At 42.2% G+C, this 23,921-nt stretch overlaps 1 protein-coding gene across 2 annotated transcripts in view; it reads right to left on the reverse strand.

Annotated features, from left to right (window-relative positions):
- The window catches only part of DTNA (dystrobrevin alpha), a 234,015-nt gene that overhangs the window by 154,237 nt on the left and 55,857 nt on the right, over positions 1 to 23,921 (reverse strand). The gene's annotated exons all lie outside the window — the stretch shown is intronic.

Raw genomic sequence — 23,921 nt, forward strand, 5'->3', positions numbered from 1 at the left:
GTACTCCTGGTGTGGAAGCTTCCTGCGAGCCAAACGGATAAAGGAGCTGACACAGCTGTGAAGATGGTGGCACAAGGAGCAGGGCTGAGGAGTTTGTGTGGGAGAAGGATCTCCCACCAATGGTGCAGTAACATGAGCCCCCGGCCCTCAAAAGCTGTGCTGCCAGTGCAAGGCAGCTTTTCTCCCTGCTTATCAGCTGGAGGATATGACACCTGTTTCGGGACGCTCCCTTGACTGTTAGCGACTGCCATACACCCCAAGCTGACGTTTCAGGCTGTGCTGCCTGACAAATTTCCCCACGGATAGAAAAACAAATCCTTTCTTTCCCCTCTGCCAAGTGACTTCTTGTCTTCTGCGTTTTAAAGGAAAAAAAGGAATTCTCGTTTCTCTGCTGAATAAGATACCTGGTATTCAGCAGCAACTTGTTTGTTCTGGGGAAGAAGAAAGAGCTTGGGTTAAGCTTCCTGCGTTTTAGCACAGCTCAAAATACAAAGGATGCCTCTTCAAAAGCGGTGTACAACCTCTCTCACAGAGTGGATCCGATGTTTTCACATACTACTGCGTGTTTTCCAGGGATGCTGCACCTATTGTGGCTGCTAGGAGGTCCCTCAGCTAAGGTATGAAATCAGGACTATTTTTAGAAAAATACAGGCTGGTGAAGGAGGCAGCATGCGATCAGAGATGCAAAAGCCTTTCTTGGCAATGCATCTTGACTCCACAGGGCTTAAAGGCTATGGCTGTAACAAGACATTTTTATGCACAAAAAAAGGAAAAAATCTGGCTCAGCCTGCAGCCTTATTTTCCATGGTATTTTCCTTTTCTCCTTCTATGGTCCAGTTTGATACTCTGCTAAGAGAGCAGCTAATGCATGGCTCCCTTGGTTTCAGAAACAAACACTCAAGCAATATTCATCTTTAAAAGCAATTTGCATTTTCTAGGCACTAGGTGGTGGAAATCTTACCAGGTCTGTCTGCCTTGGATAGCCTGAAATTACCTTTCTCACAAGGTAATTTCTCATTTGTCCTTTGATAGAAAAATCTTCCTTACCTGTTATTAAGGGCTGCATGCTGGGTGGGTCTGCTGTGTGATCCCACTCACACAAACAGGAAAAAAATAGCATAAGCTAATAAATCCATTAGCTAAAATCATGCACTGCCAGTAAAAGCTCAGAGTCCCCTGGAAAGTAATTCTGAAAGCCCTTCTTGCCATCCATCCAGAACAAGCCAAGCCTGTAAGAAGCAGGCTTCTGCTGTACAGAGGATTGACATTTAGCTTGAAAATAATGCACCAAAACCTAGTCTGTGCTTTTAATATAAGGTTGAATGAATTATAAACTGTGTGGCTTGCAAGCTAATTTCAGGCACTAAAAGACTGAATTTTCTCACTGTCAGAAAAAAATGCATGTTTTCATTGCACGGACAATTGGGCTTTTAGGAGTATCTCAGGAGGTTAATTTGCACCAAATTTCTGTTACAATCTTGGTTTGGGCAAACATTTTAGACATGGCCCATCCAACAAGCCCCTAAGCCTTCCCAAATCTGAACATGTACGGTGGCCACACTTAAAAAGGTTTAGTCACTGCCTGTCCACTGTAGCATGGAGACCATTCAGACTTCCATTCCTAGCTATGCCACTGGTTGAGGCAACAAAACCTCTTGTTTTCAGGCACAAATGCTCCTTTCAAAGCTAAAGTTGCACATCCCATCTAAATGACATACAACAGGCCCAGCAACTTCCACTATTGGCTCTTTGCAATTTCAGATGCTGTATCATTCTGATGTCCTGAAGAATAACTTTCTACTTTACAAAGGGCCAACAGGTTTGAAAATAGGTCCCATGGTAAATTATTTCCATATCGAAAATCCTGCTGTCAGTCTTTTTTTGTTTGATTGTTTGGCTCAATGATTCAAGTGCTAGGAACACAGGGAGAGACGTGAAAAGAACATACAGCCCTAAGAGAAACCTGAAGCTTAAAATCCAGCACTGAATCAAAAACAAAAACATAAACAAGCTGGAAAACAATCCAAAGTCAAATCTAATTTGCTTGCTGTTTCTCCCAAACACATTTTTCTGCAGTTTTGCTGGCCAGATAGATAGATAGATAGATAGAAAGACAGAGTAATACATTGATGCATGCTAGCCAAACCCCATTTAATCCCAAAGCTCCTCTAAGTGTCAGAAGAAGCTGAAGTCAGAGTGCTTTACGCTGGAGGCTTTTTAAGTACATAAGTTAGAAAGTTAACACACTATACAACTTTTATCCTCTAATATGGAAAATCAAGAGTAACTTATACTTCTACATGCAGAAGTGAAACTTCAGCTGTATAAAATATTATAAAATATTCACCTGACTTCAACAAATCCTAAGGACTGCACTTTAAGAAGGTTCCAGGGGAAACATAAATTACAGTGTTCTTCTTTCTGGCAACACCTGAAAATAGATCTCTGAGGGGGAGTGAAAACTGGGGTGTCTCATGAAGATGTTGCCTTCAAACTTTTGTTAGCTACATCTTTCATTCTGGTCTTAACCTACAGAGTACTAGGTTTAATCTAATTGCATTTTCCAATCCCACATCTAAAATTAAAACTGTTACCTAACCGTATGTATGGAGTTTGTGCACTGCATGGTAGGTTTTAAAGGAGGCCTGTCATGCATCCACCATACAGCCACTGACATTACCAAATATTTCCATGAAATGCCATTTAGGACACCAGTGACTGCTATATTAATTTAGTTTAATAAGCATAGCAAGAAGAAAAAAATCAGTCACAGTATTTCGCTACCACTGGTCTCCACAATCAAAGCAGTAGTGAGTATGAGGCGGGTACTGTGTCTGATTTGTTCTGCTTCCTTTGCAAGCTGTGCCCTGGTAAACACACTGGACACACAGAGAGAATGTGAAGTTTGGTACACATACACGGACAGTGGGAACATAAACCGCTCAGATAATCCCCCACTACTGGGGAATGCCTGAACTTGTCAGGTCACTCAGGAGAGTAGCCTAAACCTAGGGCCGAGAAGATTGTTATTTTCAGGTGCTGACCTGCTGAGCCAAGCCTCTATCATTTCTCCATATCAAATGGCTAGATAGAAAGTCTCAATCAGTATTTTAGATGGTGATTTTTTTCCTGCCTGCATGAAGAAAGACACACAACTGTACACAGCAAGAATTAAATCCAGAGGTTTCATTGCTTTTGGTCCTTGTATATTCTTTGTGTCATTTGTAGAGCTCTGCTGTAGAGCTCTGCTCACTCGTCCTTGCTTTAAGAAACAAAAGTTTACAATGGAATAGTGCAAGGTAAGTCCTCACTTTGCCATTAACTTCTGGTTTTGTGAAGGTTAGTTTTGATTCCCATTGTTCCTGTATATGGAAAGCCTCTCACTTCATCTGAAGAGTTCCATCCTCCCTGTCTCTTTTCCTTGCTTTGCCCTTTGGCAGGCAAGACACCTTAAAATAATCTGACTGAGGGAAACACAATTGCTTTTACAAGCACAACACCTCATTATATATTTGTTTTGAAAACAGTTTCCAGAGCCTAGAGTATGTCAGCAAAAGCCAAAGAAAGAGTGTTGATGTTGTTACAAGGTCAGCTCTTCAGAGACAGTAGGCAGCAGTGCTGGCACTCTGACAAATTATCACCATGGCAAAGATGGCAGCTCACAGGCAGTGATTCAGCTGCCTTGACAATACCAAGGCTCCAGCAAAATGGGAAGATAAGTTACTCATACTCCCTCACACACACACTTGCACGCACTCTACCCTGGGAGTTTCTCAATGTCTTCTTTTTTATTTTTTTATTTTAATGAAGTCACAGGATTTAAAGGAAAATAGAAGCAACGTGCTTAAGGCTGACAGACCACAGTGAAAGCTCTTTCTCCTTATACAGATATGTTGCATGCATATATACACACACCTACACAGACACCTCCTATTGACAGTGCACTATTATAAATAAGCTTTTCCTTACGCAGTTCAAAACAGGGAAACCTGATCCTCAAAAGACTTCCTTCCTCAGTAGATAATTTCCAGCTTTCCCTCCCATCAGTGTAAGGACTTTTGCACCTTCATTGGTGGGGAGACAGGCTGCAACAGCCTTCCCAGGCAAGAGCCAGCAGGCACAGAGGCTTGTCCGGGGCTACACACATGCGGATGGTTCGGCTTCCACAGCCAACAACGTGTAACTGCTCAGTCCTGCTCCCCTTCTGCTCTCTGGGAACATATTTTGGCCTCTCCCTTGCACTCAGCTGCCAACATTTTTATGACAGTAATAGGAGTTGTGTAATTCTGGAAATCTCTTTTATACATACCTTGTCCTCTTGCTTGTACACAACGAACACTTGCATCTGTAATGTTAACAACACCACCTCCCTGTACTCCACATGCCATCAGAAAACTCTTACCAATGAAGGGAGAAGCTTAGAGGCTGTGCATAAACTGCAAGTCCTCTTAAAACTACAATTATTGGCAAGCTTTTGGGAGCTGCTCCGCAAAGATGTATGAATTTCACTTGAGCTTTTTTATTGGGATATTTTGTTTTAAAGTTATTGCTTTTGTTTAATTTTGTGGGTCTGGGAGGACAATTTAACATCTGAAGGAACGAAAAAGCAGCTCGAGATACTACCTCCAGTAAAGCCTGCAGACTAGTTAGGAGACAATGCCAGCACTATCTGCTCTGAAAGGCCTTTTTCCAAGCTGGAACAAGCTAATAACTTCTCTTTGCTATACAAGGTACTTTGTTCTTAGTTTTGATACTGAAAAAAAGCTTTTGAATCTGTGTGCCCTGCAGCCTTGTCCTCGCTCCATGTTAGGGCAAGAACGGGGTGTGCATCAGCTGCCTCCTCTGTCTCTGCCTTGGCCTGTACCCAGCAGCTTGTAGCTGTTCCAGAGGAAAGGAAAAGAAACCCAGTGCAGGGAGATCCCACGCACCCTCACCAGGCCCCAGCTGGGACCAGGTGGGGAGGATTCAAGAATCCATTTACAATCCAAGTTGTGCTCCTACGGGGAAAATATTTCAGCATTTCTGTGTGAGCATATTTTTCCCAGCAAAGGTACAGAGATGGCTGCTCAACTGTATGGGAGTGCATGTGCATGTGCAAGGGCCAGGACCAGGACAGCCCTGCAGCTGGCAGAGTGATGGGCAAGTTCATACCAGCCAAGCACACAAGGCACAGTGGAGGCTCTGCTGCTTCCTTGCCCAGACGAGTTAACCCAAGGAAGGATTCTGTCTTTGAAACAGAATCATGACCCAACTGATCCACCCCAAGGGGAATGTGGGTCACCCCCCTGCTCTTTACCCACTGTGGCTCTTAGACTGTGTAGTGGGTATACAGTGTGAAGCAGGAGGATGCAGACATCTGTCTGCTTATGAAACAGCAGCATTAATAGGGCTTTCCTAGCAGTCACTAATTCCAGGAAGTCTGCTCATTTTCCTAAGAAGAGCTGTTAAGAAGAGAACATTAAAAAATACTCAAAAGTCTTTTGAAGTATAAGGATTTCTTTCTGGAAGTACTGGGGTCTTGGAATGCTTCAGAGCTCTCAGGAACAAATCACTGTCTAATGACGATAAGCATCCCTGTGATCTTATCCAACTGACTCGAAGAGCTGAAATTTTGCATGAAGTCCTGTCGCATCAACAGCTTTGTGAGGCTCACTGCATGTCTGCATTGTTCCCAATCGAAGGTCATGCAGCCATGTGCTCGCTGCCTTATTGCTTCTTTATCCTTTGATGGTTTTGGTGCTTGTGAACAGAATAGGTTGCAGACAAGCACATCACAGCTCAGTGCTGTGCCAGTCTGCCTACCTTCTCCCCTTCCTCCTTGGGATGCCTTTCCACCAAGACCTGGACCTCTCTGGATCAGCCAGCTTGGGTTGCAGGAAGGTCTTGGTTTGCTCAGGCAGAAGCAGAACAGGAGGACAGGCAAAAAGCCAAGTCTGCTTCATAACTTGGCTCTTTTTCCAAAGGAGATATTATCACTTTTTTTTTTTTCCTTTCAAAAAGATACTTTTCAAGGGAATATTAGTGGAAAATGGAAAGACAGAGCTGTGTTCCTGTGCCTGTGATCATGTAGGATTACAGAGAGAAAAGAAAGATGTACTTTCAGCGAGTGCAAGGGCCACTGTCAGAGCCACAGGAAAGGTGGAAGCATTCGCCCACTACAGGACTACATAAAAGGCAGGAGAAAAAAGTAAGCCAGGCAGTGTTTTCAAAATGAGAACGTACATATGGATGCAGGAGTCTAATTTTAATCACCCACGTATGAAATGTTTGGCCAAGCTCCCAATCTCCTCTAAGCAGGAGCAGTTGTTTAGGATTCCCTTTCCTGGCAGGTGTGCAGGCTGTTCCCTCTCCTCTGCAGCAGGGTCCAAATGAACACTCCCGATTCTTTTCCAGGGGAAAAGAGATGCAAAAAGGAGAAGCTGGAAGTGCAGCACAGTGTTGGTTCCCCTCTGGCAGTGAAAACAGACATCAATCAAGACTCTCGGCTCGCTGGCGGGTGGATTTCCCTCCCACCGCCATTGCTTCTCCTCAAGCAGGTGGCCAGGTCTGGAGGAAGCCTTATTTCCCGTCACCCACACACACGCCGCTCGGCGCAGGGATGCCAGTAATGTTCTTTTATGAGCGTGGGAAGCAATCACTAACTCCTTAAGCTGGGGAAGAGCCTCTGAGAGACGTGACTTCTTCCTTGCTAGCGTTGCCATATGCTGCCTTTTACCGCAGAAAACTGTAAATGCACAAAAAAAGGACGCTCCTTCTTTATTTTTTTAACCCGATACCTATTTATCCCAGCCATGCTGTTCAACACGTGCTGTTCACAAGCAACAACATTAGGCCTCTGTTATTATTCTTACAGGTCTTAGGCCTTAAAATAAAAACAGTCCATGCCTTAATGAGAGGAAAAGATACTTCAAATAACTAGAAATTACATTGCCCAGATGCAGAGCTTCTCCTTTTGTTACCGTTAGGCATCAGCTTGAAGATCAGCAGAAATGTGTTTGCTAAAAATTGATAATCACTGACTTCCCGTTTTATTTTTAATACATGCTTTGCAGATAGTCTTACCCATTCAGGGAAATGAGAGCTCTCATTTTATTGCTGTTGACACTGTTCTGCTGCCTCACAGGAAAGAAAAGCAAGGAAAGTAAGAGCAGTCTCACAAGGAGTTTAAGATGCGTGTTTGTTGACCCAAGAGTACTGGACAAGAGATGAGAGTATTGACAAGCAACATCTTGCAATCCCATTCACTACTCGTCTACTGGAAACCAAAGTATCATAAATATCTCATTGATTTTCAAGAACCTAAAGCATAAGTCACAGTACTGACATTCAGAGACCTGGGAGAAGGGGAGAGGGAAACGCGAGAAAGGTTTTTTCAGCACTGACAGAAATACTACTGCAATCGTGGATGAAAATACTCCTTTAGAAAAATTAGAACTGCATATAATTTAATGGGAGCCAAAATCAAAGCAAATGGCAACAAAAGCAACTCTGCAATAGAAATCTGAAAAAGCTCATAAGTTCCTGAAAGCAAAACACACCCAGTTATATACTGTGAATCACAAATCACTGCCAGCAGTAGAAAGTATTTTAACACTCTACTGATTCTGGAGTTTGGACTCACTTCTACTTAAAATTTTGTAAGGGAAAAACAATTTCAGTAATTCCCCTTTGTAAAGATAAATTTTCACAGGCAGGCAAGTCTTGGGTTAACCAGCTCCAGGACTTCAGATCCTGCCTCAGTGAGAACATTTTCAGAGATGAGATACAAAGGAACATTAAATAACTCTTCCCTTGCAAGCTAAAAATAAAACACGTGAATTCCTGCTTCCTTTCAAGATGCTAAAACAAGCCTTCAAACAGTTACTTGAAACAGTGTTTCACTGTTTTGTGCTACAACTCATCCTTCCCTCCAATTTATTTTCTGTCAGTCCTTGGCAATTTGTACAGAAAGTTCAAAAAATTACTAGTGTAGGTATCGGTCCCCTATGGAAAACACAATCTCTCTCAACTTGAGAAATAACTCTTGCTATGCTTGTTACATGACTGGACACAGAAAGGACATCCAGCTCCCCATCTCAGGAACACACTTTGCCAGTGCCCTAACATGTAACCCAGGTAAGGCTTTCCTCCCTCCACACCATGTCTACCCTGCTCTCCCCACACATCCAGGACATAAGTTGCTGTCTGAGGGATCTGACACATCCCAAAAAGGCAAGCAGCAGGTCCCCCCAATATATTTTACAGTGTCCAGAGGTGGATACTGTCCTGTGCAACTACCCCCTTAGCCTACACCAAGTATGTCTTTCCCCAGCAGCAAAATCTTATTTGTATGCAAAATGGTGGTCTAAAGCCTTTTCCAGCATGGTAATGTAGCTGAGCGTGGATTCTTTGTGCTGAAATACTGCAGGAGAGTCTCCTGATTGCTTGCATCGATTTATGGAGCATCTGCCTGCCTGACTGCAGAGCCTGGGGCAGTGAGGGGAGCTGGAGACAGCTGTGGGTCTGCCCTGGCTTATTGCTGCCAAGCAAGCAGGATCCAGCCAGGACCAAAGCTTTTTGAAATCTCATCTAGGAGATCTCTTCCATTCACGGCAGGAGGGGAGGATGGGGTCAAGGAAAGGTAAGTGCTGTGGCATATCAACCCCAGAGTGTGATGGAGGAAGAGCCAGCCCTGCTAGCTCCACAGCCCTGCCCACCAGGATAGATCCAGCTCCCAGGGAGCTGACCTACCAAGCAGTAAATTTATGAGGAGGCGGAGGTGCATGTGCATGCTCTGAGGAGATAAACCGTGGTACCCTCCTGATTCATAGGCAAGGTGGTAAGAAGCTTTCCAAGGCTGAACATCAGTCAGAAATTATTTTCCTTAATCACCTATTTATTTTGTTCTTTAAAAGTATGCTGTCAAGAGGAAAGGTTGAATTACAAAAACACCTTATCTGTGTTTTTCAAAAATGTCATGTTACTTAAGGGACTGGTAAATTTAGCTTTGTACATTGAATATGCAACTAACTGCTGCATTTAACCCCTAAGATCACTTAAGTGCATACAAGGCTGTGCTAGAGCCTTGTCCTCAGCATTTCACTATATATGAAATGCTGAGGACACCAACAGGGTTTGGTGGTCACTAATTCCATGACAAGGGACAACACTGGAAAGCAACTACAACAGTTAAACACATGATTAACAGTGGTCAGAGATCAGCCACGTGAAATTATGGAAGAGTTTCTTTTACTATCTGGGAAGGTCTGGAAATTCCCTGGAGGTAATTCAGCCCTCCAAAAAAAAGCAGCTTGTGTAATTCTTCAATGACTCTCAGGTTCAATGTGCTGGAGCACAAGAGGGGAGACCTGGTGAGTTAATTACTAGCTCTGCTTGTCAGAGACAAAACTCAGCAAGAGGATCCTTCCTATTGAAGGGTATTGGGTGAAATAGAGAAAGCAGACTCTTCCCTCTAGACCTTCCATTTAACACAAACAAACAAGGGCCAGAAATAACATGCCAGAGGGAATGCCTTTTTTCTTCTTTTTGAACTATATTTTGATAGAAATTGAAACATGCTGCTTCATATCCTAGCACTCACAGGACTTTTTCTACAGATAATATTACTTGTTAAAGCCACTGAAATGGGTTGCTGTGTAATGTCCAGATCTCCCAGCTGACCCATGTGGCCACACACCATGGTCAGAGAATGCAGACCTAAGGCTTCCAAGGGAGACAATGACACCATGTATATATCTGGAGTGGCACCAAAGAAAGATTTTTGAGTTTGAATCAACATTCTTGACAACTATAAACAATGGAAAAATGAAGTAGGTGGTTAACACCTGTGCTCAGGTGGCTGCTCTCACAGGAACAGGATCAGCCTCACAGAGACAACAGCTGAAGTCTGTCACAGACTTGCAGAGCGGTTGGGGTTGGAAGGGATCTCTGGAGATCATCTGTTCCAGCCCCCTGGCTCAGACAGGGCCCCTCAGAGCCACTTGCCCAGGACTATGAATGTCCTACTCAGGAACTGCTCAGCTCTTTCTAGCATGATAGTAGTACACATACAAAATCATTCTCAGGGTAAATTTTAAAGGTAGGGAATTTGCAATAGCAACATTAAAAAAGACTCAAAATGATCTTGAAAGTTTAGTTTTAAAGTAAAACAGTTGTTTCATGGTGCCACACCTCTGCTATATGTCCCTGCACGGATGCAATAAAAAAGCTGAAACACTAATTTTCTGATTCAAAAAAAAATCGTGTTAATGAAGTTAAATAACAGCTGAACCACAGAGAACCCAGGAAATGGGGAAGCCTATTTAGAGCATTAACGACATTTTGTTTACTGCTTAGGATGAATTCATCATGCAAACAGTCCAAAGTGAGATCCTGGCAGGCTCTGAGGAGAGGCTGCTCAGAGAGGCTGAGGCCAGAGACATTCTACATCCATATTAGGCTGTGGATCAAGTCCTGAGCTTGATTCTACATTTCTGCTTTGCCTGAGACTTTGAAAACCCAATGATGGCAATTTACATGCAGAACTGCTACTATTAGAACATACAAAAATTCATTTGATCACACTATGATCAAATGTTAGCCAGAGAAGCATGAAACTACAACAACTGAACTGGAAACCAAAGCTCCCATATTACAAGACTGGAGGAGGATGAGCAGGACTCTTGTACCCAAGGGAAATGAAAACATTTGCAAATTAAACTAGAAACTTTAGCCCAAAGCATGAATCTAATATATATGTCAAATCAAATTTCTGATTTGTACTAAGGAAACTACAGGAACTAGTTTGCTTACTCAGCACAGAATTTATTTATAAGAAAATATATAAATCTACCTCCCTAAAAATGTCACTATGTTTGTTGTTATTATTGTTATTATTAAACTGCAGAGTGCTCAGCAGTTTCAGCTGGCCTGCACAGCTGTGATTTTTTTTTTCCTTATGCCTTTGGATATTGTGGATAACATAGAATCATAGAATGGTTTGTGTTGGAGGGGCCCCCTGGCAATGGGCAGGGATACCTTCCAAAAAATCAAGTTGCTCACAGCCCCATCCAGCCTGGCCTTTAACACTACCAGCAATGGGACATCCACAACTTCTCTGTTCCAGTGCCTCACTACTGTCACAGTAAAGAATTCCTTCCTGGCACCTAATTTAAGCCTACTCTCAGTTTAAAGCCATTCCCTCTGGTCCTATCACTACATGTTCTTGTATGAAGTCCCTCTCCAGCTTTCTTGCAGGTCCCCTTTAAGTACTGGAAGGCTGTTCTTATGTGTCCCTGGAGCCTTCTCTTCTCCAGGCTGAACAACCCCAACTCTCGAAGTCTGTCTTCACAGGTGAGGTGCTCCAATCCTCTCATCAGTGACATAGGTGGAAACAGGATGACAGGCAGTTCTACTACATTTAAGCCTTCCCACAATGCCCATTATTATGGTATTTGGATACCAGCTACTCTAACAATTTGGGCAACCAACACAAAGATCTTCATGTAACAGTTAGAAATGGACACAAACTTTGAGCACTTAATTTTAACAGCCTGTGTAGAATGAACTGTCTGCTCAGTATTGTGCATATAAACAAATACTTCCTTTATAGCCATGACTCACGAAAAATTTTCCTCTGAAGAAGAATCAGTGCAGTCCTTTAGTTCACCTCCTGACTGATTCTTCTCACACCTACACAAGCGTATCCTGACACAATCTGGATCTATTTGAACCAATGCTGACAAGCCCTGGAAGCTTAGTATAGTCCTGAAGTCAAATTTTCCCATCCAGATTGTTTAGCTGTTTGCACACATATCTGGCAACTCAGGGACAACAGAGCTACATGTTTTTACTTACACACAGCAACATCAACTCTGTTATGTGCATTGAGGTTCCAGTAAAAGGTACCAATACAAATACTTCTTTGTAAACAGAGAAAACAGAATGCCAGATAGAGAGGAATTTGGGAAAAAAAAAATAACTCCAGAAATTAGGGCATCAATGATTTACTGCAGCACACTGAGTACAGTGCTGGGCCCAGGAGACAAACTTTTTCGTATCCAATGGCAAGATTTCCACACAAATATTTTCATGGCTTTTGAAAGCAAATGTGTAATATCTCTTGAAAAGCCCTGCTGACAGCAAGATCCTGCCCAGCAGAAGACAAGCAGTCAAGCTGGGCTCTGGCGTTTCCCAGGGCAGATTTGTTCCAGCTTAACTCGGGAGCTGTTAGGGAGGCAGCTTGCCCAGAGTTACTGAATAACCTATTACAGCATTTAACGAGGTTCATAACCCGTGTCTTGCAACATGACGGCGAGCGACGGCAACCAAACCACCACTTCTTTACGTGGTCCCACCTCCCTGATCAGACTATGTCCATATTAGCAAGTGAAACTTGGGCAAGGACATGCTCCTGGGAGCTGTTGCCTACACTGCTACAGCATTACAGTGGTCCCAGTACAGTTTTGTTCCCACACAGCCCTCCTTCCTCCAAATGGCTCCTGGGCACAGTTTGGGAGTTTGCAGGGTGTTTGCCTGTGGTCACACCCTCTCTGTAGGATGAGTTCAGTGGTATGGACACGTGCTGTGCCATCCAAGTTTGTCCTGGTGCCAGAGGCATCTCCGTGGTGTGTGTACTAGAATAGTGTCTTAGTCAGTGAGTTATTTAATATATTGAGGTCTCCACCTCTTCAGCAAGATATTTGAACCTGGATGCCAGAGCTCCTGCCAAAATGATGTAAAAATGACACATTGCTTAAAAAACTTTGTTTCAAAATCAGCCTTTTCCTTCTAAAATATTAATAATAATGGTAATCAGAGCAGCTGATTTATCTGAAAGAATTGCAGCTTTCCTTACAGCCCTCCATAGCCATAAGTGAGAATCCTGACAGACTACTCAGACCTAAAACTACCTTGATAAAGATCATATCCTTTATACTTACTGTTTCTGTCCTATTTTTTTTTATGAGCTGCACACTAAGGTGCTCTCAGAAGCCAGAATCTGACCCAATTAGGGCAAACTCTGGCCTTCTTCTCTAGCACTGACCATATGCTTAGAGCAAGAAATAAAGACAGAAACCACCTCTATCCAAGAAATTGCTATGCTCTGGGATATACACAAACAAAACTCTTTGGCAAGCCCAGGTAATGCACAAATAGAATTCATAAAAAGTGCTTTGCCTCTTAAAGGGTACTTCAGTTTTAATAGCTTCTCTAAGAATGATCATTTTACAATCAAGTATCCTTAATTCAAAATACATGTTATTAAATGAGGTGGTACTAAGGTAGGACACATCCCAGAAGAGTATGAAAACGATAATGCTCTAAAAAATACTAAAAAAATTACTTCTCTTCCTGAGTGTAGAAGGACTGATGGCACAATATTCTTTAAGCAAGAAAGAAAATCCTCAAACAACAAAGTACTTCTCAAAGTAGTTTTGGTATATGCTGGGCTGCCTATTAACTGATGGCATAAGCAATGACATTTTTTGTGAATGAGCCATATCTTATTTCTTTGTGCAGTGCCTATATTGTTTTTTCTGATCTGCTGCATAAGGTGCAAATTCCCAGGGTTAGGAGTACATGGTATCACGTATCCTGAGAACCACATATTTTATCTGAGAGCGGGAGTCTTTATCATGCAGCCAGAGGCAAAGTTTCATTTCCAAAGTTATATTTAATGTCAGTAGAGTGAGTCTACTTGAGCTGACATCCTAAATCCACTTCCCAGCTGATCATCTGAATGGTTTTGTTGTTTAAAGGCCATTTGATTTATATGATTAGAAAGTAACTGTCACAGATTCTTACTTGCAATTACACAGCCAAGGTTTTAAATCTTTTTGGAATCTATGCTTTTTTTCCTTTATTTTAAGCCTTTATTTCTGAATCCATTTGTACACAGAAACCTAAATTCGGTATGCAAACAAAATCATTGAATCGTAGAATGATTTGGGTTGGAAGGGACCTTAAAGATCATCTAATTCTGAATCTGTCATGCCATGGGCAGTGACGCCTTCCACTAGAACAGGTTGCTCAGAACCCCATCCAATCTGGCCTTGAACACTTCCAGAGACGGGGCATCACAAGCTTTCTGGGCAACCTTTTCTAGTGCTTCATCACTTTCAGAGTAAAGAATTTCTTCCATATATCTAACCTAAATTTCCCCTCTTCCAGTTTGAACTCATTACTCCTGGTCCTATCACTGCAGATTCTGATGAAGAGTCCCTTTCCAGCTTCCCTGTAGGCCCTCTTCAGATACTAGAAGGTTGCTATGACTTCTCCACACGACCTGCTCTTCTCGAAGCTGAACAGCCCCAACATTCTCAGCCTGTCTTCAGAGCAGAGGTGCTCTAGTCCCCTTCTCAATTTTGTGGCCCTCCTCTGGGCTTCCTCCAACATAATGCTGTGGCAGGGCTCTGGTCAGAGCACCCGGGAAGTGGCAGGACATCAACAGCAAAATCCCGCTTGTGCTCTGCCCTCCCATTCCCCTCTCCTGCCTCCAGCAAACACCCATCTGTTACTTCTCATCACAGACACAAAATTCGTATCTCTGCTGCTCCCTTCGTAAAGCAGTCGCCTATACACTGCGTTATATTTCAGGCATCAAAGTGATCACTCCTAGTGTAGGCTTATGCCAACAGCTACGTCAGTTTTGGGGTAAGTGCTGGCAACCTCAGCACCATACAAGCAGAGAAGATGACTCTGGCACCCTGCCTGGCCTGCACAGCAGTTATTTCTGCACACACGAAACTACTTGCAATAGCAATATAAACTCACAGTTGCTCGTATCTGCACATCAGTTTGTTCAGTTCAGCATCTCCCCTTTCTGTAACATAAGGCTAACAATTTTCCTGCATTATCTAAAACCTGGCAAATATGTTTGTCCATGGAGTTTACCAGTTACTCTCCTGTCTTAACTGAAATATTTTTGTGTGAGCAGCTAGTAATCCATTTATTCAGGTAGGATTTAAATTGAAATAATGACTGAGTTCAGGATAGCTTTCTAAACCCCTTATTACATCACTATACCAATGCCTGTGGGTTATCACACAAATTAATGTATGTGAAATTGACTGTTTGCCTGACAAAGTCAGGAAGGCAACCTTTGTCTGGAGTACATTGCTGGCAGGTGGAATGTCTTCTCTTGTTTCCAAACATGTATTCCCATGTAGTGGGAAAATCTGCCTCACATTAATAAAAGATCATGTCTTTAGTAAACCACTTAATTATGGTGCTCATTCCTATTTTTAGTTGTCCAGTTGATTAATGATTTTATAAGTTTGGAAACTTTTTGTTTGCAGAGTGGAGTCACTGAGTTGTACTCATACCTTCTTCATGTTCTTTATGCCTTGGTCAGAATGTTTCTCATCGAGCAGTCAAGAAACATGAGGTCCAGTAAAGTGAAACGCAGGAGAAGCAAGCACAGAAAATCTTGTGAAGGAGATCATAAACAAATCCCAAAGGCTTTTTATTACATATAAGTGGGAGAAGGACCTGTTAATTTGTGCATCTCTTTAAGATGCCACCACTCCCATCTGCCTGAATTTTGTTCAGACACCAGTGTGTCTGAAACAAGAAAGGACTATATATAATAGATCTTCTGAGGGGAAAGTGATCTCACAGTGTTATAAACTGCAAAGTTATTTTCCATGATAAAGAACTTATTTAGGCAGATATAAGAGGATTGGGGGATCAATAGAGAAATGTATCCAAAAGTATTATGCAGCTCAGTAAAAAACATTAACTCTTTGCTCCCTTCATCATGCGACATTCGCATTGCTCTCAAGTAAATCTACTCATGGATAAAACATAGTAAGCATGTGGCATTTACCAACTAGGAAGTAACATTCATCTGACAACACTGAACAAAACAGAAATTGAACCAAAAGGCTCTTTCTGAAGAAAAGGATGATTGCTAATAGAGAACAGCAAAAATGCAGAGGTGTAATCCTAACATCAAAACCACTGATGACAGCAGGATTATTTTCTACTCAGTACTGGCCAATGTGCCATGACGAAGGTTTCAAAAGGTTCACATATTTATTTTCCTTCTGCTTGTTTTTTCCCCTCTGAGATCTGTTTAGCTAAGGGCTGGATGTAGGGCAGAAACCTAGAAGTTTTGAAAAGCATTGCTTCATAAACTAAAATAGAAATGAACTTTGAATGTAAGCCACTTTCCTTCCCTTGAGACAGTGCTGCCCGAGAACAAGAAAAGTCCCTCTCCTGCTCCCTGCCTGTCCTGCTGGAATACTGCCAAAAGCGTAGATGCTATGTATACCTCATGTGAGTCAGATGAGAAAGCCCAGAGTACTTTGGGATCCTCCATCAAGGTTGTTTGGAATGCTAAGCAGTATTAACTGCTAGAAAGAAACTGCACCCTTATTGAACAAAACAAGGACAGTGCCACACTACTCGAAGAATTATTCCAGAGGAATTTGGTAACAAGAGTGCTATGTGTTTGTTTGCTTTAGCAGCCTCAGTGTTTAAGAGACAGGAGGTGCCAAAGTTCAGGCTGACCATGAAACTGCAGCGTGTCCCTTGGTGTGTGTAAGACTTATGAGGACAGTATTTGACTCCTTGGTACACATTTGTGTGCCAGAAGCCACTCGAAGATGAATACAGCAGAAACCTTGGCAGTGCTTAAGGACTAAGGAACAACTTAGGTGCCATGAGGAGACACAGAGGCTCTCCAGCACCTGTAGAATGACTGGTTCCATCAAAGATCTTCATCTACAGCCGGTTCTTAACATGGATAATCTGCTCTGGATTTACTTTCCCGAGGGCTACTGTATAGGCCAAAGACAGGTAGATTTTCACAGGACAAGTAAGAGTAGTAGTCCTCACACAAAGGTCATGTGCTCTGCTGAAGTTTACATCCTTGCTTCAATGTACAAGGATACTAAAGCATACCAAAGAAAATAACTCAAGATTTTCTTTAAACATGAGAAAAATCAACTTATTTTTATCCCTACCTTGTTCTCAGTCTTACTGAATCACCTGAGCTGCAATATTCAAAACTACATGGGCTAAGGAAAACAGCTAGCTTGAAAAATTTTGGTTCAAATATTAAAAGTTTCATAAATACCTGGAAAACCAGGGTACTATAATGGGAACTGCTGGGTAACTTTCCTAATTGGCGGTGCTACCAATCTATTACATAGTCAGGAATTTACATGTTTTGCTAATCGCACATTATACTATCAACTGCCTTCCACTAAGCTGAAAATAGGCAGTAAGATAAAAACAGGATGGAAGCAGAGGAAGCAGAGCTGCCAGCTGAACCCAGACAAGCCCAGAAAAACTGTTCTGTGGCCAGACTGGGCAGTGAGAGACACCAAAGGACAGTTTCTTGTGTCTGCCACAGCCTTACAAAGCTATACCAGACACAAGCACATGCACCATCACCCTGACAGAGAAGGTTTTCACAAATGAATAGTCTCTACCTCTCCCAAGGTCATGTGCCTGAAACCCACAGCCAGTCAGACGGACTGTTAAATGCGAGTGGAGCCATACAGGCTGTCGAGATAAAATTATCACAGTCATATTTCAGCAGATTGAAAAGAAACCTGAGATGCATGTTCAGATTAGCTGCAAGAAACAGGATACCTGGACAAGCAACAGGCAATCCTATCAGCATGCTGTAAGGAAAACTGGAGCAGGTTTTACACAAACCAACCTCTGGAGGAAGAGGCAAAGCACCTCCTTCTTCTGAGGCAGTACATGACTGTTTCTAGAGCCATGTGATGACAGTGTGGTCAGGACTGTACCTCAGATCTATCTGTGAGACTACAAAGAGCACCCAGCGCTGAAGTCTCTTTTCCTAATTCACTGGACAAATTTAAAATGTTTCTGCAGTTACACAAAAGATTCCACCTAGGCACCAATCACTGAACATTTGCAGTTCTCTGAACAACTCCATTTAAGTGAAAACTGGTGGAGGTTAAAGAGCTTTTTATTTTCTGCTAATTCCAAAATAAAAACCAACAAACAAGTAGCTTGCAATATGTTCTCAGACACTTCAATGTGATTGAGTGTGTGAGATACAAAAGGCAAAGTTTTAGAATTTTTAAGTTTCCATTGTGTAGTAAATAGTGGGTATTACAAAAGTTTTAGTATCTTCAGGGAAAGGATAGATTTAGGACTGCAATGATGGATTTGATTTCCTGAGGTTATAAAGTTAAGCTATAAAGTTCTTGTGTCAGGTCAAGAGAACCCCTGACACACCAGAAACTCTTCACTTCATGATGAATTAAATCAGATAAAGCTGTCACTTGAAAGATTATAATACCAATGTCCTACTCAATAATGATACTTGTACAGGTTGTTGCTTTTACGTTTGTAAGTGGGTTTTGCACCTCTTACGTTTAGGAATGTGTGATCCTATCTTTGAAGTGCCTGTTACACTAATATGAAGTGACACTTCCTTAGCAATGGTTCAAATTTTAGTTGACCTTCCATTCTGCCCTGGACAGATGAATGAATCAGATTGTCAATTCTGTAATAACTAGTTGAATTTCACTTTTAATAAGATTTCCAGTGCAGATTATTTTTCAAGCAGTTCTACCCATCAATTTTCTATAGGGTCAGAAGAACTTTTGTTCTGGATCATGAATTGCATACGATGACATAAACCAAGGATAAATCACAAGTACAAGATTTGATAAATAGGAGACAAAAGATAAGGCGCTCACCTTCAATAAATGGTTGAATTGTGACTACTAAGGTCTGGTGCTGAAAGCAAAATAGGGGATACTTGGTAAAGAGAGTGACACTTCACTGTCATGTGACTGCCATGAAGGCTTTCCATGGCCTTCAGCTACAGCTGAAGCATCAGCTATAGCTGCTTAGCATCTCTGAAAATCAGACACAAAGGATAACATTGCATTTAAAGCCATGTAAAGTTTATGCATGCAATGCACTGTCTTTTGCCACCAATAATCCTAGAGGATAAACAAGGTTATTTCATGAATGAAAAATGAATGCATTTATGAATGAATGGATGTGCTTTCCAAACAGTCATTAGGGCAGAGGGCAATAGGGTGTCAGAGGAGAGGGGATTTTTTTTTCTAACACTCAGACAGTCTGATCTCTTTCAGGGTTTGACCCCATGAGGAAAGGTAAAGCACAAAGCCATTCTGGAATACCTTCATTTTGGTCTCTGTCCAAGACCATATTCCCTCCCTGCTCCACAACCACACACATCCAGTTTACTCAAGATTGCTGCTGGCCAGATAAAAACAAGAGGGAAAGCCATTCATGTCATCACTCCTCAACCAGAGAGTCTGAGAAGGGGACATGAAGCACCTTGGTCTACAGAGGGGCCATGAAAAAGGGAGAAACAGAAGAATTACTACAGATTGATCTGAAAGCACACAACATGAGCCACCTGGGATGGCTCACCATAATGAGGTTGAGAATGGCATCAGAGCCAAACGGGATTTGGTTTAAATTGTAAAGTTCGCATGGTATTATTGTGCTGGTGTGATAGATTTAGCCAAGTTTCACTAGCAAACTCAGATTTAAATATGCTTGTCATTTTAAATACCACTACAGGAATCATAGCTGCTATATCTTCCGGTATGACAAGTGGAAGGGACTGAGGTGGGAACCAACTTAGTCATTACACGGACTCTTCTTCCTAGAAAAACAGCAATTTCTTTAGCCCAAACTTCAGCACTTTAAAAAGAAGATACTTTACAAGTGTTACCCCTGTTCTCTCCTGCTGCTTTTGCCACTTCCTACAGTATTTGGGAAGTCCTGTTCTCTATTTAAAAGCTAAGTTATCAGATGTGGCTAATTATCCTCTGATTCGTTGCCTACGTCAACAAGGGAAATTAAATGACCCAGACTGTACCTTTATTCCACTAATGCAGTGCAAAGTTGCTTCAAAACAATTGCAGTTCTGCATTTGGTCCGTTTCCTCGCCCTGTTTCCCCGTCCAAAGCAAAGGAGCTGAGGTAAAGTTGCCCAGGGAAGCCGAACAGTGCTCTGCATCACTGCCCAGTGGTGACAGAATTCGTAATGATAATAACATTTCTGCTCCAAAAGCAGGAGTCAGACCAAGACCCTGTACCAGAAAGGTCTCCTGCTCCATCACCTTCTCCAAAAATGTGCACCATCCAGGGAATGCCTTCATGAGCCATAACTGTCAGACCCCGGCTTCCTCCCTGAGCTGTCCAGGTACAAGGCAGCTCTAAGTTGTTTTCAGCATCAGCAGTTGATAAAATGCTGTGCATCATCACTGGGCACAGTGTGGTGCTAAGTGAGCTCTGCAACTCGTGACTGGCACTGGAGAACATCCCACCAGCCTGGAGAAGAGACGGAGGGGAGCTCATGTTGCCATCTGCAGACACGTCCTACATCTGAATGGGGAGTGGGGACACCACACCTTCACGCAGGAAATTCAAAACAACTTTCCTTGAAGCTTTCTTCATTCCTTTCTTTCTTTTTCTCACATTGGTGACATTTACAAACATGTATGTCTGAAGCCAACCCAGGGATAAAGCCTTGCAAGGAAATGACAGCTCAGCTAGATTTATCAGACTTCGGTTCACTGGAGAAACTTGCTTACAGTGACAACAGATCCTGACTGTGAAAGTGTCTCAGCACTTTTTCATGAGAAGTTCTGTAGAAATGAAGAGGGACCAAGCACACTGTTGAGTTCCCTTAAGGACAAAAGTTTGTAGAATGTATCTGTACACATGTATCTACATATGTGTATATAGACATGCATACATATATACTCACACTCTAAATGTACTACTGTATTTGAGCTTTTCCTTTTCAAATCTGTGACAAGAGTGTGCGGATGGAAACTTAAGAGAGTTTCAAAAGCCCACAAACATATTCAGTGAAAAAGCTTTACACGTCATCCTTGTACTCAATGTACAGTATTAAAAAAACCCCAACATTTTAATGGCCAACTACTACTTATAAATTATTAATGTATTGTATTGGACGTAAAGTGCTCTCCTGTTTCTAGGAATATCTTGTTGGGTAATATTCTCATTTGTGATTCATACACATGTTCTTTTATAATCGCAGTGAACTAACAGTTTCTGGGGGAATGGTTTTTAAAAGTTTGTTGGGTGCTGCAGGAGATCAAAATATAACAAAACTTACATAGAAGTAAAAATCCTGCATGAACAACACCACCAGCTTTAACAATGGACTGGATAAACACACATCATTATAAACAGGATGGACTGAATTTTTCATCCTGCCAATTAATCGCGGAAGGCTACGTTCAAATGAACAGGCTGAGCAGATAAGCTCGCACGTATCACTATAACCATTTGCTTCCGAAACGTACGCATGCGTGCCTGGGTTCCCACCGGCAGAGAAATTCTCACTGCAAGGTGCCAACATAGATTTTTACACACAGTGTTTGGGATACTATATACGAAGTTAAGCGCACATGTAAAAGCAGGGTCAGCAAATAGTAATGATTAAACCAGGCAGCCTTTATTTCAGTGAGCAGAGAGGTGGCCAGAGCAGCTGGGATGATCTCAAGTTCATATCCCAGCATTACCAAGAAGCAGAAAACAACTGCCAAACATGCCAGATATGACACTTCAAGATCTAGTCACCTGTTGTTTTATTTTAGTGAGGGAAGACATTGAGGCAGTGGCTGGGAATGACGTTTTGCTTGGCTTTTTGAAATAAAAGGAAATACTTTCTGTAAGCATGGAGTAAGCAGAGCACTGAATAACTCTAACAGCAGATCACTCCCAAGCTGAAACAAAATTCCTCACAGTGACTGCAGAACTTCTCCTACTGCCCATGCAACCCTGGTGGGGACTCTTGAATCTCACCTATAAGTGCCAAAAACTAGAAAATAAATGCATTTCCAGCTTAGCCATCTGCATTCAGAATCAAATTGTTCAGCTGTGGGGCTTTGGCTTTGTTCATAAAAGTAAATTGAAAGTGCAGTGATCAGCCAGTGAACAGCAGTCTTTGTGGAATTACTTAGTCATCCAGACTGAACACAGAACACATATGTTAGCTTACCGCTTCCCAAATATAAAATAAAAATAAAATATGAAAACACAGCCTAAGTCTGATTTAAACAATGGAGGAAAAGAGCATAGAACAAAATGTTACAGAAGTAAAGGATTTTTTTTCCAGAAAATTATATGGCTAGAATAAAATTAAAGAATTGTTCAGAATAAAAGGAATGCAGCAAATAATATATTTTACCTATATAAAGACTGGTCTTGAGCAATTATATTGAAATGGAAGTGTTTTGAATGCAATATCCAAATATCACAATACTCCCTTAATACAGAGCTATATGGATCTTATTTTGCCAAAATAAACTACAGAACAGAGACATCTTAGAGGCTTAAATTGCTCTGGGGTTTCTGTATAGCCTCTTTGCAGAAATACTAACCCAAAATGTAGCGTAAGAAAGGCAGCAGCTAAGGAGGTTCAGACTGAATGCCTTTCTTCACTCCCAGGTGAAAAGACAGCTCCATGACTTGTGTCCAAATATTTCAAAAGCATCAGTATAAGGAAGTGACAGGTCTTAAAGACAACCCCTACCTTCCACAATTACATGAACTGTATCAGTTTGAAGAAACACAACTTTTCCTCCCCCCACTACGGTATTTATTTTCATTCCCCTCAACAGTAATCTAGTCTTCTACGGAATGTAGTGGCATTTTAAAACCTGAAATGTGAAGGTCATGAACTGAATTAACACAAAGGATGAAAAATAATTTTTTAAATGTAGTACCAATATTTACACAGCAGTTTAAAAGGCTTCATAATCATTACAAAGTCTGTGTAATTGTTTGTTTATTATGAAGGGCTTCAGGGGGGATGAAAAATGTGAAAGATTTTCTCTGGTGCCAACTGCAGTAAAATTTGATGTGCCTTGTAATCCCTGGATGAACTTCAAGGGCCCTTGTCCGCAGGACCAGCTCCCGCAATAGGAAATGCTGATTCTGTCACTGGGAGAGACCCACAGGTGAGACAGTCCAGCCATGTCTCTGGTCTGCCTGGCCACTGTAGATGCCAGGAGCCCTGCCAGGTCTCTCTGTGTGTGCCAAGCTGCCACCCAACGGCCAGGGGCAGAATCAGGTGGGACCACACCCATGCTCTGCCCTTGGGCTGCACTGGGGGAAATCCAGAAACACCAGCAAAGAGAGAAGTGATGCATTCAACAGGCTCCTTGGTCTGGACAGTGGAGGGACCAGGACTGCCAGCAGCACTGCAAAAACTATCTGCTGTGCTGCTTTCAGCTAGGCTGGGAGATGTGAGGCCTGTTCTCACCACTGCTGTGGGAGCGCAAGTTAAGGGTGGCATGTTTCTGTGTTTCTGTCTGCCCTCTCAGATATCGGCTCTCACCCGCCCTGAGTGCAGTCAGCAGGGTCACTCTCTCGCTGTGTCTGCACGCAGTGTGACTCCACTGCTGCCTGTGCTTTCCTGCTGTACTGTTACACAGTAAAAACAGGGAAGGTTTTCTGCTGAGGCAACAGTCAGCACGAAGCACTACCAGAAAGACCCCAAACAAAAGCCACCCACAGCAACAAAAGAGAATTCAGGATGCACAAAACAAGTCTACACTGTTATCAGCATTGTGTGAATAACTTACCAGGCCTTTTCTACCTCTACCATCTGCGCTTTAGCACCAGAAGGTATTAGAAAGCACTCCAAACACCTGAGTCTGACTCTAAGAGGCTAAAAATCTTAACAGAAATTGCATATGGAATTCCCTTTCTTTCATAAGCTTCAGAAACACATGCTTTGAAATCCCCAGTGCTCTTCCATCAAACAATGTAGAGGTGAACAAATGTAGCAAAGGTATTACAGGGAAGATTCTTCTCTGCAGTGCATTTTACAGCTGCTCACATTTGTACCCTATGTTCAAAGCCTGAACACAAACCGTCACTGTCTGACAAAAACTTTGCGCTCTGTATCAAGAAGCACCCAGCCACATT

Source organism: Myiozetetes cayanensis, unplaced genomic scaffold, assembly GCF_022539395.1.
Source record: "Myiozetetes cayanensis isolate MyiCay16 unplaced genomic scaffold, myiCay2020 scf1, whole genome shotgun sequence".
Lineage (NCBI taxonomy): Eukaryota > Metazoa > Chordata > Aves > Passeriformes > Tyrannidae > Myiozetetes > Myiozetetes cayanensis.